The sequence below is a fragment of the Penaeus monodon genome, chromosome 21, assembly GCF_015228065.2.
Source record: "Penaeus monodon isolate SGIC_2016 chromosome 21, NSTDA_Pmon_1, whole genome shotgun sequence".
In the NCBI taxonomy this organism is placed as follows: domain Eukaryota; kingdom Metazoa; phylum Arthropoda; class Malacostraca; order Decapoda; family Penaeidae; genus Penaeus; species Penaeus monodon.
In genome coordinates, this window is record NC_051406.1 from 27,885,767 (window position 1) to 27,886,016 (window position 250).

Consider the following 250-nt stretch of genomic DNA (forward strand, 5'->3'; position numbering starts at 1 on the left):
CCAGATTTTGAACTGTCTTTGCCACTGTGTGTGCGGACACAGTGTGTGTGCGCGAGCGTGTATTGAATGTACACATATAGTGTACGTAGTGTGGTATAAAGCAGTTTCATGCATGTCGTCGCCTTTTGTGCACGTGATAGAAGGTAATTACGCTTCTTTCATGTTAAATCAAATAATTAAATGGAGCATGGGGAATAAATTTCACCTTCGATTTAGGTATTAAATTAAAGCCAAAATTAATTTTTTTACC